Below are 19,861 nucleotides of genomic sequence, written 5' to 3'. Positions count from 1 at the left end.
CATAAAAACATGTCTTTAAAAAAAATGTATCATATATATCACTTATTCAGAGGTACAGGTTTTTTAATTGCCTTGACTGGTGGATTTGTTTGTGATAGGATTCTGAATATAGGCAGAGTACTACAATGTACAGTTCAGTAGACTCTTGTTTTGTTTTGGTGTTTGATCATGAATGACCTTTGCTCATAGAATATACTCATTTAGTAAAGTTACTTTAAAGAATAATTTTGAGTAATAGTCATTCCAGTTCATGATAAATTCAAGCTGTCTTATTCCCAATGAATATATATGAAAAGAGAAGCTGTCTTGGTATCGTTAACACAAAACAGTCTGTAAAATCTTATCAATTCCTATCCACACATTATTGTTGTTCTTCAGTTGCTAAGTCATATCTGAACTATTTTGCAAGCCCATGTACAGTAGCATCCCCCCAGGTTCCATCTGTCCATGGGATTTCCCCAGACAAGAATGCTGGAGTGGGTTGCCATTTCCTCCTCCAAGGGATCTTCCCAAACTTGCATCTCCAGCGTTGGCAGGTGACTTCTTTACCACTTGAGCCCCAGGGAAGCCCTACTCAACGCATTAAGCAAGTATAGACTAGATCAGGTTAACATGGTGATATCCCAAGGAAGGAAAATCATTTGCTATCTTCCAGAAATAAAGTAATCTATCTACTGCTGGATACAATTATTTTATTGATGTGCCATAATAGCATGGTAACTTCATGAAAGTTTAAATTTTTAATCAAAAGTGGGTTTTTTTCCCTGCCTGGGTAAAGTGTAACTTTTTCTTATGTAAATAGAACTGAGAATCCCACGGTGGTGCAGAGGTTAAGACTCCAGGCTTCCATTGCAAGGGCCCTTGGTTCAATCCCTGGTTAGAGAACCAAGATACCACATGCCATGCAATGCAGTCAAAAATAAATAATAACAAAATGTATAAGTAAGTAAATAGAACCAATATTTGGTCAACCAGATTAATAAAATATGTACATACATTTGCACACACAGACAATATATTTTATATAAAACCCACACATTTGCTCTGAGTAAGGGCTCCCTGTTGGGAGTTCTCAATGGTCTGTCCTCCAAAAGTCACACCTATAAGGCATCTTCTTTGGTTTCTAGGCTTAATTTCTTTACACTGGCACAAAAATTTAAATGCATTTACTAGGCAGCTTGAGCACATATCTTTCTGTACATTTTTATTTTATTTCCACTTATAGATTTTCTCACCTACGTCTAATTTAGCAAGTTTGTGTTAGTGACTTGTCTTTGTCAAATCTTTCCAAAGCATTCAAATGATTTTTCATAAAAACTGAAGCTTCTTTTTCATGGTCATATATCATGCATTTACACAAAATGTCATTAAGTTCTCATCCCATAAGATCAGTAGCTGATGTTATTGGCCTAATCAAATGCTACTGATTCTTAGTAAGCATAGAGTTGAACTGATGGAAATAAGTATAAGAACACATGAGAATGTTATCCAGTAACCACAGATTTCAACATGTCATACCTATTAGTCAATATGGTTTTTTAAGAGCAGTTTTAGGTTCACAACAAAATTTAAGGGAAGGTACAGAGATTTCCTACCTATCCTCTGTCCCCACATAGCTTCCCCCACTATCAACATCTCACCAGAACGGTACATATGTTACCAAGGGTGAACTACACTCAACACATCATCTTCATCGAAAGTCCATACTTTTTCTTAGATTTCACTTTTGGTGTTGTACATCTGTGTATTTGAACAAGCATACTATTTATCACTGTAATATCATACAAAGCATATCACTCCCTTGAAAATCCTCTCTGTTCTGCCTGTTCACCCTCGCACCTTTGGCAACCCCTGATCTTTTTACCGCAGGTTTGCCTTTTCCAAAATGTCACAGTTGGAGTCTTGCAGCATGTAGCCATTACTCATTAGCTTCTTTCACTTAGGAATTTCATTTAAGGTTTTTCCATGTTTTTTCCATGGCTTAAAAGCTGATTTCTTTTTAGCACTGAATAATATTCCATTGTCCAAATGAAGCAGTTTATCTGTTCACCTACTGAATGACATCTTGGGTGCTTCCAAATTTTGGCAATTGTGAATCGAGCTGTTATACACATTTGTGTGCAGGTTTTTGTGTAACCATAACTTTCTAGCTTCTTTGGGTAAATACCAAGGAGCATGATTGCTGGATCACATTCATTATTTTTAAAGAAAGAATCCTGTAGAGATCCAGTAAAGTAACAGTAGGCTAAAAGAGTTTCTAATATACATTGTTTTAGTATGAAAATTAGGCCTTAATAGATCAGTTTTGAGAGTTCGGATGGACACTTTATGCTTCAAGCCAGGTAAAGTTGAGGATAATCCTTTGCTCCCTACCTTATTTTTTGATATATGATCACAAGAATCAAGTTACAGAGCAACCATATATATGTTCATTATTACCCCATAAGAGACTTATAGAAATAAAAGAATTTTCTTCTTTTATTCAAAAAAATTCAAAAAAAAGAATTTCAGTGTTTTGAGATCATTAAGTGTTCTTTACAGAACATTAACCATGTCTTTGGAGAGCTGGAAAATTCTCCATATAACAAAAATATGTTTAACATTTTAATGACAACATTCAATTTAAACCAAAGGAGGTTAACCTCTATACTCCATAATTAAAATTTAGGATAAACACCACCAAACTTTCATGAATTCAGATGTATTCTACCTGACATATCATCTTAAAATTTGAAGTCATATTCTTTGGAAGGAATGATGCTAAAGCTGAAACTGCAGTACTTTGGCCACCTCATGCCATGAGTTAACTCATTGGAAAAGACTCTGATGCTGGGAGGGATTGGGGGCAGGAGGAGAAGGGGACGACAGGGGATGAGATGGCTGGATGGCATCACTGACTCGATGGACGTGAGTCTGAGTGAACTCCGGGAGTTGGTGATGGACAGGGAGGCCTGGCGTGCTGCGATTCATGGGGTCGCAAAGAGTTGGACACAACTGAGTGACTGATCTGATCTGATCTGATGTGATAAGTATTGTGAAAGTGTTAGTCACTCAGTTGTGTCCCACTCTTTGCAACCCCATAGATGTTGCCCGCCAGGCTTTTCTGTCCATGGGATTCTCCAGGGAAGAATACTGCAGTGGGTTGCCATTCCCTTCTCCAGGGGATCTTCTCGACCCAGGAATTGAACCCAGGTCTCCTGCATTGTGGGCAGATTCTTTATTGTCTGAGCCACCAGGGAAGCATTGTATCTTTATACAAATATACGTATATACATGTATTCACACAGAGAATCCCATGCCCAAGTGTATTGAGATTTCAATGCCAGTACTCTGACAACTTTTTAAAGTGTTAAATATAATTGAATCATCCTTTCAATTCCAAATGTAATGGAAAGACGGATGTACACACTTCAAAATCAAGATGGGTATGTATGGATATTCAGCAAGAAGGACTCGTTGGGAAGAAGTGGTTCATTTTATTAGGATCTCTAAAGATAGCTCTCATTCTGTTGGCACATGGCTTGTGGATCCATACCTGCAGGCTGCACTATTGAAAGGTGAGGGAGTTGTTTCCAGGAGGACAGTGTGCCCCTGCTGTGTCTGCTGCTGCCGTCGGCAGAATGGTGCTCTGGTGATAATGTGAATCTCATCACCACTTGTGAGTGTGTATTATCTGAGTGATGGAGCTGGAGGTCTAGCCATCAGCCCAAGAATTTGTGCTCATAAAAATTGATTGAGAGTCTCGTTTGCTCAGCGGCTAAGTCGTTGTTCAAAGTGAACACTTGCGGAGTTGCTGAGGTGAAGAGACTTTTCAGAGACTCTTGTATCAACATTTAAATCAGAGTTGAAAATGGGAAAATGAATTAGTTATCATTGTGGGGTGTTAACTGAGCTACGTAAGATTAATTTTGGACCCCATTTACATTCTAAAGCCAGTATGCTTACAGTATTAAAAAGATTTTTCATGCTTTTTTTGAGGCTGCATTTGTTTCTGATGAAGGTAAATTTGGGTCCAAGCCAAACTGAAAGAACAGTGATTTTGATGAATATGTTGAAAATCTTCCCAAAACTTACATGTGTTTTTATTAAACTTATATGTGTTTTTTATTAATTTTTTAAGCGTATTCAGTGTTTAAGTGTTACATTTGGAGGATATCATTGATGTAAAGTACTTATGATACTAGTATGTTTTAGTTCATTGTAATAAACCATTTAATGGCTTTAAAATTCCATATTTGTATCTACAATTTAAGCAAACTGAATTATTTCATAAATCTGTATTCAGCTAATACCTCTGCAAATAACTGTATGCCCTCAGATGCTGCATATTTTGTGGTGATATAAAAATTCCTGAAGCACTCACCTATTAATACAACTATTGCTATCTGTAGTCTAATATTTATCATGCAAATATGGCAGGCACTTATGCAAAGCACTGTTTTACCACCACACTATCTCTTTTAGTCTTCAGAATAAGATTTGAGGATAGGTATTATTATCCCCATTGTACAGATTAACTTGATGTACAAAGAGGTTTTATATTAATAATTTGGCCAGAATTATACAGTTAGTATGTGGTAGGTAGCGTCTGGTGATCAGATCCAGTTCTGTCAGTCTCTAGATGCGAAGTTCCCATATCCTTTGTCACTGTACCATGATCAAATAAATGCACACAACTACAGTTGATCTGAAGACAAACAGGTATGTGCATAATCACTGTGGAACATTCATTTCATGAGGTACATAACAGTGTTACTACGTTAAAGAAATGGCCAGTGAGTGATGGCATAAAGAGACCCGCACTCATGAAGCCCACTTACCACGGGACATTACTGGAAACTGAAGTAGATAGACATCTATGTTGTTTTGGCCTCATATCAAAGTGTTCTCTGCTTATTGTCGATGTGTCAGAATCATGACTTGAAGTTGCTGCAAACAACAGCAGGCTATCAAGGCATAATGTTAATTACATATCAGCTGAGCTGGCACAGGATGTAAACAGTCAGCCATGCCACTAAGTGGTCTGTACCTGCTGGAAACATACGAGAGCCACTCTCTTAATGAGACGCCATCAAAATCTGCTCTCAGCTTAAAGAAATGGCTGCACCAGCCTATTGATATCTGAAATATCCTGCACACCCTGCAGCAGACTGCTGTCACGTTATCTGAGAATGCCACTACTGCAGGAAATTAGATGATCTAGGTTTAGTCTTAGGACATAAGCTGATGTTTGCTAATAGTAATGCAAAGTGAATAGATACACTGCTGTCAAATCAAGAAAGTCATGGGGTAGTGTCTCTCTGGCTTTACGTTTTAAACTGATTTAAGATGTACAAACCCAAGACGTGCTCAGTATAGGATAAACTCAAACCATACAGAAGTCTCTGTGGCCCTCATCAGAACCCCTACCAGTATGGCCCCCTGATTTCAGTCTTTTCCCCCAGTGGCCAAGTAGCCACTGCTGGCAGTTTGAACTTTTAAACTTGTTTCAGTATAATCCAATCCTAATGGAATCATCCGCATATATATTTGTTTCCTGAATTGTTTTGACCCACTTTTAAAATGTGTGATGGGATTTCCCTTGTGGTCCAGTTGACTAAAACTCTGTTTCCAGTGCAAGGGGCCTGGGTTTAATCTCTGGTCAGGGAACTAGGTCCTACATGCTGCAATGAAGATTGAAGATCCCACATGCCACCAAGACTGACACAGCTAAATAAATTAATTAATTAAAACAAATATTTAAGATAAATAAAAAATAAAACATCAAGTTACCATGTCAGTATCTAAAAATTCACTTTATTCCTTTTAATGGATGATTGGATTCCATAATTTAGTTTAAAATAATTTACATAACAGTTCCCTGTTTTTAGAAATTTAAGTTCCTTTCATTAATCAACAAATAATGCTGGAATATATATGCTTGATCTGTGGGCTCATCCATGTGTGTTAGAGTATCCCTATAGAAATGAAATTGCTAAGCCAGGGCATAGACACCTATAATATGAAGTAAGATTTATAAAACTTGATGACTCATGAATATTTAAATATTCACTGAAACTTAGTTTTTTTTTTAATTTGTCTTTTTTTTGTATAGTTAATGGTTATTATGAGTCGAGTTGCATGTATTATTTTATCTTTCAAAATACACATAGGAAAGAAAATTGAAAATTGTTTTGGCTGTGGGAAAAAATCTCAGAGGAAAAGAATTTTTTAAGTTTCCTTTTTATGATAGCCTTTGTAATAATCGAGTTTTCTGTAATGAAATAATGCATTTACTCTTCAAAATAGTTGTAAAATATTTTGAAATGATCATTTACCTATGTCTCAAGAGTTAAAATTATAAAAGAAAGTAGAATGAGAGTAGAGCTGAATTTGATAAGAAATATCTCACAAGGATCAGGAAATGATCCCAATGCCAAAATTCCTCTTTCCCATGTACCTTGTGTTCCTTTAAAATTTGTGTTGGTATGTTCATGTAGAAAAATATCTGTTTCTCTTCTTTTTTAGCTCACACCTACATGAAAGAGTAAAGACCTATGAATGAGGAATGTGCAATATTGTAACCGTATTTATCTGAATTGAATGTTAATGGACTTGATTGTTTTATAAGACTCAACTTTAAAATGCTGTATGTGTATATGTTTATATGTATGCATGCATTCATATGCATATATATCTTTACACATACATGTGGAGTGTTCCTGCTGCATGATAAAGACTGGTAAATGTAAGATAAGTAAATATTATCTCACCTTTAATTTGGGTTCCTTCTCAAACCTATATAAAACATAAACTTGATTTATATTTGAGCATCTGTGCGTGTGTGCGCAGGTGTACCTGACTTTTTACAACCCTATGGACTATCCTCGTCCAGGAGATCTTCCTGACCCAGGGATCAAACCTGCATCTCCTGCATTGAAGGCAGATTCTTTACCATTGAGCCGTGGGGGAAGCCCATATTTGAGCATACTTGAACCAAAACCATGGTGTCTCTTTTGTCCCCCCTTTTTTTCATTACCCCATGTCAATCAGAAAATCCTATTTTATCTACAGCCAGAATAGTATCCTGCTTACATTCAGTTCTTTCCATCTTCTCTGCTATCATTCTATTTGAAACCATTATTATCTTCACATGGATTTTCACAATAGAGTCCCAGCTGTTCTCTCTGGGTCTACTTTCTACCATTCTCCTGACAATCCATTCTTCACATTGCCAGAATAATCTATTTGAAGCATAACTCAGGTTTTGCCAATTTTCTGTGTAAATTCTTCCATGACTGCCTATTACACTTAGAAAACCTCTGACCATAACCAAGGGAAAGTCCTATATATTGTCCCTATTGTGGCCTCTAGCTTCCTCTCAGATGAGTCCTCGCCTATCACTGAGCAGCAGCGTGACTTGTAATGCTCTGCATCCAGGGTAATTGCAGCGCCGAGAACTGGGGTTTAGCACCTCCAGGTCACCAGCCTCCTCTCTCAAATATATAATAATATAAGTTTCTTTTTAAAGTGTGATCTCTATGCAAATATGCCTTTGAATTAAATCTCCCTACGTTTCTTCCTAGGACTGGGAAGCCTGGTTGTGCTGCAGTTCATGGGGTCAGACATGACAGTGACTAAACATACCACACACCTTTCTTCCACTTGGTTGTTGCTTAGCTTCTTAAGCATCTAAAGAAATTCGGAACATTTATTCTAGCTTTTACATTTTCCCATGACTAGCTTGTTCTACCTACCCACTTAGGTATCAGGTCAAATGTCACCTTAAATGGGTCTTTTTTTGCCCACCCAATCTGAAGTGACTCCCTGTCACATTATCCAATTTTATATTTCTCAGAACATTTTTCTCTGATCAGAGTTATCCATCCTTATATATTTATTTGTTAATTATCTCTTTATCCCTTCTAGAATATATGCTCCATGAAAATAAAGACCTTGTCTGTCTTGTAATCTACTGTGAGTAGAAACTGGCTAAATATTTGTTCAATAGATGAATATATGTGAGTCACTCTGAGCACTGTTTTTAAAAAGACTGCCTTTCCTCTTTCTAATTTATACACTGATTGCTAAATCTTTTTTATGCCATTTGGTCAAGACAGTAAATATATATTCCCTTCAAATCCATCATGATCTTGAAAAATATATTCATTTTCCTTGATTAAATTAAGCTCTGGGATTTTTTTTTTTTTTTTTTAATAACTCTAGCAGCACCTTTGGCCTCTGCCAAGAACATTTCCAGCTAAGGATTTTTAAGCCTTAATCTTTACTGAAATTAGACGGTGGCAGTTGCTAAGCTGCCAGCTGTTAACATGATCCCTGAAGTAGGAACCCAACATACAAACCAGAACGTGGTGGTCTCTAAGAACTCACCGTTAGCACTTACACGTGTGGACACGGACAGGTGTTGAACAGGTTGGCAGTTGAAAATAAAATGGGAGGTTTCCTAGATCAGAAGCTGGTACCTCATGGGACCCCAGCAAATTAAGGTGCCCTGTGATGCCAAAAAAGCCTGATTTAACTCTGTCCTCAGATTAAAGTACATTTATATCCCCCAGTTCTCAACAAATCCATTCTTTATGGAGTTATTAAGAATAGACTGGGTTAAGGATATTGAATGTTTATCATGGCTCTGTCTTTCCACTGAATGGATTTTCAGTCGCAATATAGTATATTATATAAGCTTATAAGTCAGCTTATCCCTGAAAACAAATACCAGATCAGAATAGGTCCGACCACCTGTTTCTATCTAATTCCCTGGCATGTGGAGATGGGCCAGACTGCCTTCAGCTGGAAGCACAGGGAGCATGGGGAACCCCTGGCCCCTACCATTTAGCTTTCAGCAGCATACATTAGGGCTTCCAGGTAGCACTAGTGGTAAAGAACCCGCCTGCAAATGCAGGAGACATAAGAGACGCACTTCTATCCCTGGGTCAGAAAAACCCCCTGGAGAAGGAAATGGCAACCCACTCCAGAATTTTTGCCTGGAGAATCCCATGGACAGAGGAGCCTGGCAGGCTGCAGTCCATAGAGTCACAAAGAGTCAGACACAACTGAAGCGACTTAGCACCCATGCACAGCATATATTAAAGATTAGTGCCAACTGATAATAAGTTATTTCCAAGTGGGATTTCCCCAGTGTACCCCCACCCCGGATGCTGGCTGCCAAACCAGTAGCTACAAAGTGTTGATACTGTTCAGAAGGATTCACTTGATCTTATGCTACAGGTTCACTGTAGGGTTTGCCTCAGTAAGGTGAATGGGCAAAGTGGAAGGTGCTTGGGGATATTAGAGGAATCAAAAGAATAAAATGCAGTGTCATTTTATGGAAACAGAACCAGGAGCTAGTGAGTCAAAGGATGGTGTTCATACTTTTTTGCTTCTTGAACCAAAGTATTGAAAAGCCAAACTGCACTTTTTTCAGTTGTCTCCTGGGTCAGATTCCCTAATTATCAGCAACAGCTTTGTTGGGCGTTGGTATTTTGTTTCCCTTCCATCTGTGCTCTTCGTTAAACCTCAGGGCCCAATCATCTGTGGTAAACTCCAGGACTGTTAGGTGACTTTTGAAATATTAAACAATATTAAAAGAAGTAAAAAATAAAACATATGTTTAATACTTATTTAAATCACCATGGTTGTCAAAAGTACGTGATTTTTCTGAAGCTGGTGGCTTTTTTGCTTGGATTTTTTTTTTCTTGGTATCTCCAAAGATTTTGAAATTGGTACTTAAACATGTCCATCATGTTAAGAAATAATTGTGTTATTTAAAGCTAGCTAGAAATACAGTACTTAAAGCATAAAACAGCAACCAAACCTGTACTTCAAGTTATATAAAGAAAAAAGCAACATAGATGTAAGCATTTTACACTGCATATGAAAAACAAGTAGCCTTTTGACAGGTAGTTTTTAAAGCTAGATCTTAAATAGCAAGCACATTTTTAGCGCTTTAGGTATGCTATGCATGTCAAGCCTGGACTCTTTAATGCACGACAGCATGAACATGACTTGTATAAAGACCTTTAGAGATTAATCTTTTTTGTTGTTTTAAGAGAATCATTTTAAAAATATATACATTAAAATATATATTCATGATAATATCCATTAGAAATAGAGGGAATATGGGGAGGGAGGAGGGAGGAGGGTTCAGGATGGGGAACACATGTATACCTGTGGTGGATTCATTTTGATATTTGGCAAAACTAATACAATTATGTAAAGTTTAAAAATAAAATTAAAAAAAAAAAAAGAAATAGAGGGAATAATATCTAAACTACATTTAGAGGCATCTCTGATTTTTCTTCTCATCCTCAATTTCTTGTCCATTTATGTATTTGAATATTCAACAGGTATTTTCAATACCATGATTGCTATCTTTTTAATGGGAAGAAGCAGCCCATCAGCCTGGGGCGAAGTAGACATATAAGTTGGGGAGAACCCAGTGAGGCTGGAAAGCAGAAGCCTGAGGCATGAAGGCCAACAGTCCTTAGTCATTCCCAGCCTGGAAACATACAGCCTCAAAATGGGGTCAAGCCTGACATCACACTTTCTTACCTATTACAGAACAAAATGTATCTCTAACCCACAATGAAATGACTCTAGAAAGACACACAAGAAGAGAGAGAGGGATGATGGATCCCTGACAGCTGGATTTGACTTATTGGGAGCCGACTGCGTATCAGGCAGGCATGGTGCTAGCTATCCTGCATTAGTATCTCCGGTGCTCACAAGGGCTTCCCAGGTCGTGCTAGTGGTAAGGAACCCATCTGCCAATGCAGGAGACATGAGAGACGTGGGTTTGATCCCTGGGACAGGAAGATCCCCTGGAGGAAGGAATGGCAGCCCACTCCAGTATTCTTGCCTGGAGAATCCCATGGACAGAGGAGCCTGGGGGGCTACAGTCCACTGGGCAGCAAACAGCTGGACACAACTGAACCAACTCAGCACACAGTGCTCTCAAAGACCTGTAGAACACGTGTTACTGTCTCTGTTTTATAAAAAATCAAGCTGAGCAACACAAGGTTAGAGTGAGATGTCCCCAGTCTTGTCAAACAGAAGCTGAAAAGAATAAGGAGAAGTAATTGAGGGAGAAATGAAAGTGGGACCTAGATTTGAAATGGCAGACTCATTTGTTAAACATGGTTTATCCTCCTTCACTTCCAATCAAAATACTTCCAATATTGAAATATGATTGTCTTCAGAGAGCCCTTTTCTGGATGCTTTATCAAAAATAGACTCCCTTCCCTGTCATACTCTACTCTGTTTTATTTTTCTTCAAAACATTTTCATTCAAAACAACCCAAAATTGTTGTAGGTATTGTTTATCTGTAATCCAGTCTTCTCCATATCACCGTGTGAGAATTGATATTATTTTTCTATTTTTTTTTCTTATTCTGATGCCGAGGACGTTATTGTATACTCAAGGCCTAGAAAAAATGCACTGTAGATATTCAATAAATATTTGTTGAATGAATGAATAACAGGGAAAACTACCCATGAAAGAAGATAATAAAAACTGAAAGTGGACATAGAACTACAGTTAGTTATTTGCCATTCTGACTAGTAAGAAATGAAATACTAGTTATCATGTCTCTAAAAGGTATCAAGGAAGAACCAGATGCATCTTCCTAAAAAAGACCAGAGAGAAATAGGAGCATGCCCGTCAGGCTTCAAACTGTCTTGCTAATTTGCTAGATTTTACAACTGTAGGTCACTGTAAACTTTTCATCATAAATTTAGTTACAATGGAGGTAGTTTCTATAATAAAACCATTAAATCAATAATAAACGTTCTCAATCAAATTTGAATATTGTTGTGATTTTATGTGCATCTCTAACCAACCTAGACAGCATATTGAAAAGCAGAGACATTACTTTGCCAACAAAGGTCCATCTAGTCAAGGCTATGGTTTTTCCAGTGGTCATGTATGGATGTGAGAGTTGGACTGTGAAGAAGGCTGAGCGCTGAAGAATTGATGCTTTTGAACTGTGGTGTTGGAGAAGACTCTTGAGAGTCCCTTGGACTGCAAGGAGATCCTACCAGTCCATTCTGAAGGAGATCAGCCCTGGGTGTTCTTTGGAAGGAATGATGCTAAAGCTGAAACTCCAGTACTTTGGCCACCTCATGTGAAGAGTTGACTCATTGGAAAAGACTCTGATGCTGGGAGGGAATGGGGGCAGGAGGAGAAGGGGACGACAGAGGATGAGATGGCTGGATGGCATCACCGACTCGATGGACGTGAGTCTGAGTGAACTCCGGGAGTTGGTGATGGACAGGGAAGCCTGGTGTGCTGCAATTCATGGGGTCACAAAGAGTCAGACATGACTGAGCGACTGAACTGAACTGAACTGAACCATTGCAAATTGTATACTATTAGCTTTTTCTCCTTGAATTCTCATTTCCATAACTGATCCCCAACAGAATTGTATTCTTAGGAAATAAGTATTATGCATCAATGGGCTTCCCTGATGGCTTAGCTTATCTGCCTGTAATACAGGAGACACAGGTTTGATCCCTGGGTTAGGAAGATCACCTGGAGGAGAAAATGGCAATGCACTGCAGTATTCTTGCCTGAGAAGTCCCACGGACAGAGGAGCCTGGCAGTCTACAGTCCATGGGGTCACAAAGGGACACGACTGAGCAACTAAGCACACATTATGCATCAGAATCTGATCCCTCTATCGCGCTTTTCTGCAATTAAAAATGTCTGCAAAATTGGAGTAAAAATCTCTCCTCTGTTGGAGAGTCCTAAACCCCAGTTCCTTAGAATATGACCTTATTTGAAAATAGCACTGTGTGCATAATCAAGATGAGGTCATACCAGAGAAGGGTGTGCCCCTAATCGAGTGTGACTAGTGCCCATGTTAAAAAAGAGGGAGCTTGGAAGCAGATACACACACAGGAGAATGCCAAGTGAAGATGAAGGCAGAGATGGATATGATACCTCCACAAGCCAAGGAGTGCCAAAACTTGGCAGCAACCCACTACAAGTGAGAAAGACAGGGAGCGAATTACCCTCACAGCCCTTAGAAGGAACCAACCTGCTGACCCCTTAATAGTTCAGCTTCTCGCCTCTAGCACTTCAAGACAATAAATTTCTGTTGTTTAAGCCAAATAAAGATCCAGAGAGCAAAGAGAGCCAATATAAAGAATAACACAGGAAGGCCAAAAAACCCCTTTGCCTAAAAAATCTTTGTTACTAGATCTTTTTCTCCTAAACTCCCAGATTTATTTCCCCTTGTCCTTCTGTTTGAAAAAACCCAGTCAGTCAAACTGCCTCACCTGAAGGAAAATGAAAGTCAAGGGCTTCCCTGGTGGCTCAGTGGTGAGGACTCTGCCTGCCAATGCAGGAGACACAGGTTCAATCCCTGGTCCTGGAAGATCCCACATGCTGTGGGGTGGCTAAGCCCCTGTGCCCCAACTACTGAGTCTGTATTCTAGAGCCCAGGAGCCACAGCTTCTGAAGCGTGCGTGCTGCAATTACTGAAGCTCACACGTCCTGGGGCCCATACTCCACCAGGGAATCCACCACAGTGAGAAGCCTGCACATCAGAACTAGAGAGCAGCCCCTGCTTGCTGCAACTCGAACAAATCTTGAGCAGCAACAGAGACTCAGCACAGCCAAAAATAATTGTTTTTAATTATAAAAAATGAAACAAGAGGAAGAGTAAATAAAAATTCCTGTGACCGGAAGGCTTTAAGTATTACAAATGTATTTTGTATTGAAGTATAACTACAATTATAAGTAGCACACAGCTTATGACAACATATGAGTAATTGAACAATAATTATTAAGGTTAAATTTGACTGGAAATGCTTATGTCAATGAGCTGGATATAGCTTCCCTTCCCAGTTTACCTGTGAATGACTTATTCTATAATGAGAAAGGGTTTCACAGTAATTCCTTTTTTGTTTTCCAAGATATGAGCATTTCCAAGATGTTTTCTTATAACGTTCCAAAATGTGAACATAGGGAAGCCTGGCTTATCTAAATAAGCAGATGGGAACAGAACCTTTGTCACAGCGATATCTCTCACTGTCTCAAAGTTTTTTTCTAATTCCTGAGTTAGATGCCCCATAAAGTGATATATCTTATTATTTTTAATATTTGGTCATTTTATAACTAGAAGGCTAATTCAAGAAGGCTTTAGAATTAGAGCCTTCTACAGTTATGCTGAAAACAAAAAATTATGGAAACCATGTTACTTTCAAAATACATTGTTTTGCCTCTGATTGTAGAGAACCATACAGTTGCAACAGGAAGAACGTCCGTCAAAACCTCACTATCATGTGTAAAACAGATAGCTAGTGGAAATCCACTGTATAGCACAGGGAGCTCAGCTCGATCACTGGATGGGTAGGATTGGGGAGGAAAGTCCTAAAGAGAGGCAATATATGTATACATATAGCTGATACACTTCATTTTAGGGAAGAAGCCAGTGCAACATTGTAGAGCAACTGTACCCCAGTTTTAAAAAGTTGCTACATAAATGCCTGCTAAAGAATGAAAATTGGGTTAGAGAGAGCTGCTAGTTTCTACTTGCTTTCAAGCTTGAGGCTGAAGAGGTGAATTCTGTCACTACTTCAGTGGGAAACTACAAGGAATCAATGAGGCTCTCCTATCATTTGGCAAATAGCAGACTTTGAAAATCTGTTTTTCAAGGATAGATTTAAAAAGCGGTGGAGGAGGGACAAAGGGAGACCTATGAAGAGATTCTATAATATTGAAATCAAATATATTGATTTTATTTTTGAAATTTATGAGAAACACGGTCTGTATTGAAAAGTTTGTAAAAACGAGGAGTTGTCTGAGATTAATGAAAGAGTTCTGGGAGAAATCAGAAGGATTAAAACTAAAAACAGCAGATAATTGGTGCCCACATTTTAGGTAGTGATGTACAGAATGAGGAGCTTCCCAGGTGGCTCAGTGATAAAGAACCTACCTGCCAATGCAGGAGACATAGAGACTCGGGTTTGATCCCTGGGTTAGGAAGATGCCCTGGAGAAGGAAATGGCCACTGACTCCAGTATTCTAGCCAAGGAAATCCCATGGACAGAGGAGCCTGGCATGAGTCAGATACAGCTGAGCAACTGGGCATGCACACACATACAGAATGACCACTGCTTCAAAGTCGGTTCTATAGAAGAAGAAAAGTTTCTGAAAGACAAATCTTTTTTTTTCTTTACTGAATGTAACTTGCATACAGTATATAACTTCCTTATATAACTTTCACAAAATCTGAAGTTTAGGTTTTACATATTGTTATAATTACTTAATTATTTCATACACCTGTAACATTTTAGGAATCATTTTTCATGTTTTTCTTCGAGTCAAGTGTGAACTGAAAGCTGCTCACAATGGCAGATACTAAGGAAAGAAAGCAAGTATCCAATAAAACAAAAATCTGCTTTTCTAAGTGTGAAGAGAAGAGGACAAAACAGATGAACAGAGCAGAAATCAGAATAAAAGTAAAAAATGCAGCAAAAGAAACATCTTGTGAAATTTAAAAGATATTGTCTGCAAATACACAGACTTCCCACATTTCAGGAAGTTTAGTGAAAACAGATTTTCATCTAAACATTTCTTTCAAAATATTTTTTCAATTAAGGTTGTGTGTGTTGCTTCAGATATCTCCTTAACACCGAACTGTGGAAGTCAGTAGAGTTACAGCTGCAGAGAATTGATGGGAAATTGTATGACTTGAGAATTCAGTATACCTCCAAGAAGTTGTTCATGAATAAAAGCACTGGAAAAAAATAATGGGTTGGCCGAACCGTTCAGGTTTTTCTATAACAACATCTTACCAGAAAAAGCTAAACCAACCTTTTGGCCAAACCCAGTATTATAATATGGGTTATAATAGGTTATATTATATTATATGTTATATATATTATAATCTATATTATAATTATGGGATTCAGAAAATACACAATTCACTTTCCTAAAAATATTTAAAGGGAATTTCTGATATTTAAAATGTAAATCAGTGTGCAGGGCTGTGCTTACTTGCTCAGTTGTGTCCGACTCTTTGCAACCCCATGGACTGTAGCCCATCCATGCACCTCTGCTCTTGGGATTCTCCAGGCAAATATACTGGAGTGGGTTGCCATGCCCTCCTCCAGGGCATCTTCCCAACCCAGGGATCGAACCCAGGTCTCCCATATTCTTTACTGTCTAAGCTACCAAGGAAGCCCGAGAATACTGGAGTGGGTAGCCTATCCCTTCTCCAGGGAATCTTCCTGACCAGGAATCGAGTAAATGAGTTGTAGTATCTTAGAAATATCAAACTTAAAATATAGAAGAATTAAAGAGCGTAATGTTAAGAAACAAAGATAGCTACATCTAAATTACTGTTACAAAATATTTTGACTCAAAGAAAAACTTGAAAAATTATTCCTATAATAGGTTACAGGCTTATGAAGTAATTAAGTAATTATAACAATATGTGAAATTGTAAACTCCAGATTTTGTGAAAGTTATATAAGGAAGTTATATACTGTATGTAAGTTATATACAGTAAAAAAAAAAAAAGGTTTGTCTTACAGTAGGTAAATAAAATATGGGGTCAATGATGCCTTTGAAAACTTGTAAAATGGTATAGATTAAAAATAGGATGCCAAGGAATTTTTAGTGACCATATAGCAGAAGACAGAAATATATATGTAAAATTCATATGTATAATTGTATTGTAATATAAAATTCACATGTATATATGTATATATGAATTTTTAGTTTAAATGAGTTAAATGGACCTAGTGACAGATTCTTGGAATGGAATAAAAACCAAAATCCACATGTGATTTTCCTGTGATTCAGAAAATTTATTTTTCTGAATTCACAGACAAAAGGCTAAAACACAGAGAGAAAGTAGGATGACAGTGTTAAATTCAGACCAAGTTAAATTCAAGAGGAGGATTAAATATATGAAAGGATTATACTTTTATATCAATTACAGATACAAACATTACTATAAAACAAATGAGGGTGATTTATCAAATATATACCTGAGAGAAGATAAATAACAAACAGATAATGCCTCAACTTGTTTGCTGCTCAACTCGCTTTCCTCTCTCCCATACCGTTAGTAGTCTTTGATGATAGATTCTTAGACATATCTAAGTAAATGTCTTACACCTCTCTTAAATAGTAGCTTTGCCAGAATTTGAGGCAATTAGCTTGTTATTTGGGCTTCCCTGGTGGCTCACATGATAAAGAATCTACCTGTAATGCTGGGAGACCTGGGTTCAGTCCCTGGGTTGGGAAAATCCCCTGGAAGAGGGCATGGCAACCCACTCCAGTATTCTTGCCTAGAGAATCCCATGGACAGAGCAGCCTGGCAGGCTATAGTCCAAGGGGTCGCAATGAGTCGGACATGACTGAACAGCTAAGCGCACAGAGCACAGCTTGTTATTTGGGAATACAGTTGTTTGTAAGTTCCAGAATGTGAATTCTAATGTGATACATTGGAAGGACTGCTTACTAGATTGTAGAGACTTGTGTTCTCCATTCCAGATAGCGTTCTCTTTCTGGGTGACCTTAGGAAAATCAGTTTCCACATCTGTGAACTTTGTAGTTAAAATCGCACTCTCAAGGGCTCATACATAACCCTCATCCCTCAATAGCAGTATGTTTCAGAGAATAATCTTTTGTTTCCTTTTCGGTGAAGCTTAGCTCTGGGAGTAGCTACTTGATTTAGTGAGAAATCATAGTCTCTAGTTTCCAGTGTATTATTTTAAAATCCTTACTACATAATTGAAACCTGTAATTCTAGCAAATGTAACAATATTTTGTTCCCTTGGTCAATTTTTACTGATTAAATAAATACCTTGTAGAATGTTATGACAGTACTCTCAAAAAGTAAATCTGTAATGTTGAAAAATACAACAACCGTATGTGTTATTATATAATATGTATCTGATACACATGTAAATAATATTTGGAATTTGTAATGAAGTTATACATTTTATTATGTTCCTTTACAGCTTTGAAGCTGCTTATTGTTTTTTGTTCGAAACAGCTTTCAGTTTGCAGTACATTTTATTATAGTGGTCTCTTTTCTTGAAGTAGAAATGCATGAAATATAGAAAGATACCATTACTTATATGAACCACATGTTTTTGAGAAGGTTAAGAATTTCTTTTAAAATGTGAATAATCACTCCCTAAATAGTTGTTTCCTAAATTATTTTTTGCTTTATTATTTGTTGTTTCATTTTATTTTTCCTGAATTTTCTTAGCATTTTGATGACCTTATGGTGAGAAACTAAATTTAGTGATCTATAAGTTCAGTTCAGTTCAGTTGCTCAGTTGTGTTCGACTCTTTGCGACCCCATGAACTGCAGCACGCCAGGCCTCCCTGTCCATCACCAGCTCCCAGAGTCCACGCAAAGCCATGTCCATCGAGTCGGTGATGCCATCCAACCATCTCATCATCTGTCATCTCCTTCTCCTCCTGCCTTCAATCTTTCCCAGCATCAGGGTCTTTTCCAATAAGTCAGCTCTTCGCATCAGGTGGCCAAAGTATTGGAGTTTCAGCTTCAACATCAGTCCTTCCAATGAACACCCAGGACTGATCTCCTTTAGGATGGACTGATTGGATCTCCTTACAGTCCTTGAAGTGATAATGATGCAGGTCACACTGGGCCACATTGAACTGCTCACCATGTGTCAGAAACCCAGGCCCAGAGTTAATCAGGCAGAGCCCGGGGAGATGGTGACATATATTAATGTAGAAAAATGTTTTTTATTTTTTATGGAGGTTGAATAGATGATTTTTATGGATAGATCACCTTGGCAGAGTCGATAAGTCCTACATTTCTTCTTCTGAAATGTACTTCCAGTTGTGGTTACAATACGTTCTATGACATTAGTCTATCAAGGAGTGGGTCAGTTCTTGGCTGCAATCACTATCTGCAGCAATCTTGGAGCCCAGAAAAATTAAGTCAGCCACTGTTTCCCCATCTGTTTCCCATGAACTGATGGGACCGGATGCCATGATCTTCATTTTCTGAATGTTGAGTTTTAAGCCAACTTTTTCACTCTTCTCTTTCACTTTCATCAAGAGGCTCTTTAGTTCTTCTTCACTTTCTGCCATAAGGGTGGTGTCATCTGCATATCTGAGGTTATTGATATTTCTCCCAGCAATCTTGATTCCAGCTTGTGCTTCCTCCAGCCCAGCATTTCTCATGGTGTACTCTGCATAGAAGTTAAATAAGCAGAGTGACAATATCAGCCTTGACGTACTCCTTTTCCTATTTGGAACCATTCTGTTGTTCCATGTCCAGTTCTAACTGTTGCTTCCTGACCTGCACACAGATTTCTCAAGAGGCAGGTCAGATGGTCTGGTATTCTCATCTTTTTCAGAATTGTCAACAACCCTAGAGTAGCAAGAACCATAAGTGTCTCAAGTTATTAGATTCACTATTCCCAAAGCTAGCTTTGGGTGTTTTCCCAAATTAGAAAAAGTCGTCTTATAAAGTAATTCATATTCTTTGAGAAAAACTATAAACAGTGATGGAGAAGGAAACTGCAACCCACTCCAGTACTCTTCCCTGGAAAATCCCATGGAAGGAAGAACCTGGTAGGCTACAGTCCTTGGGGTCACAAAGAGTCGGACACAACTCATAAACACTGAAAAAAAAAAAAAAACTTTAAATGACCTATAATTGTACTCTGCAATAATAACTACCGTTCATATGTATGAATAGTGTTTACCAAAAAAAGTGCACTCTACATTTTCTTAAATCTTCTCTTTATGTTGTAATACATCTTAGAAATAGTAAAGAATTGTGCTGCTAGGGACATCAGGATGCATGTATCCTTTTGAATTAGTGGGGTTTTTTTTTTCCATATATATACCCAAGAGTGG

General features: G+C 38.0%; 1 protein-coding gene across 5 annotated transcripts in view; it reads left to right on the top strand.

Annotated features, from left to right (window-relative positions):
- CADPS2 (Ca++-dependent secretion activator 2) overlaps positions 1 to 19,861 on the top strand; it is a 375,512-nt gene that overhangs the window by 170,039 nt on the left and 185,612 nt on the right. The gene's annotated exons all lie outside the window — the stretch shown is intronic.

The sequence above is a fragment of the Bison bison genome, unplaced genomic scaffold, assembly GCF_000754665.1.
Source record: "Bison bison bison isolate TAMUID 2011002044 unplaced genomic scaffold, Bison_UMD1.0 scf7180017864089, whole genome shotgun sequence".
NCBI classification, from domain to species: Eukaryota; Metazoa; Chordata; class Mammalia; order Artiodactyla; family Bovidae; genus Bison; species Bison bison.
The sequence above is the reverse complement of the archived record's forward strand: the minus strand, read 5'-3'. Positions and strand labels throughout refer to the sequence as shown.